Source organism: Oncorhynchus mykiss, chromosome 9 (assembly GCF_013265735.2).
Source record: "Oncorhynchus mykiss isolate Arlee chromosome 9, USDA_OmykA_1.1, whole genome shotgun sequence".
Taxonomy (NCBI): Eukaryota; Metazoa; Chordata; class Actinopteri; order Salmoniformes; family Salmonidae; genus Oncorhynchus; species Oncorhynchus mykiss.
Genome location: NC_048573.1, coordinates 33028448 through 33029200, shown reverse-complemented (window position 1 = coordinate 33029200; position 753 = coordinate 33028448).

Sequence of the window (753 nt, the reverse complement as noted above, 5' to 3'; positions counted from 1 at the left end):
CAATTTTCAGCAAGTTGCAGCAATTGAACTACAGAAATAACCACTTTTCCATAAACAAGGTCTAAATCATGTTTGTTTGCACTTTGGAAGTACATTTTTTACAGAACTGTTCAAACTAGATGATAGGGACACTGGACAATTTTCAGCAAGTTGCAGCAATTGCACTACAGAAATAACCACTTTTCCATAAACAAAGGTCTAAATCATGTTTGGTTGCACTTTGGAAGTACATTTTTTACAGAACTGTTCAAACTAGATGATAGGGACACTGGACAAATTTCAGCAAGTTGCAGCAAATGAACTACAGAAATAACCACTTTTCCATAAACAAGGTCTAAATCATGTTTGGTTGCACTTTGGAAGTACATTTTTTACAGAACTGTTGAAACTAGATGATAGGGACACTATGGACAATTTTTAGCAAGTTGCAGCAATTATACTACAGAAATAACCACTTTTCCATAAACAAGCTCTAAAATCATGTTTAATGAACTCTGGATACAATGTTTTAAACATAACTGTTCAAACTAGATGATAGGGACACTGGACAATTTTCAGCAAGTTGCAGCAATTGAACTACAGAAATAACCACTTTTCCATAAACAAGGTCTAAATCATTTTTGGTTGCACTTTGGAAGTACATTTTTACAGAACTGTTCAAAATAGATGATAGGGACACTATGGACAATTTTCAGCAAGTTGCAGCAATTGAACTACAGATATAACCACTTTTCCATAAACAAGCTCTAAAAT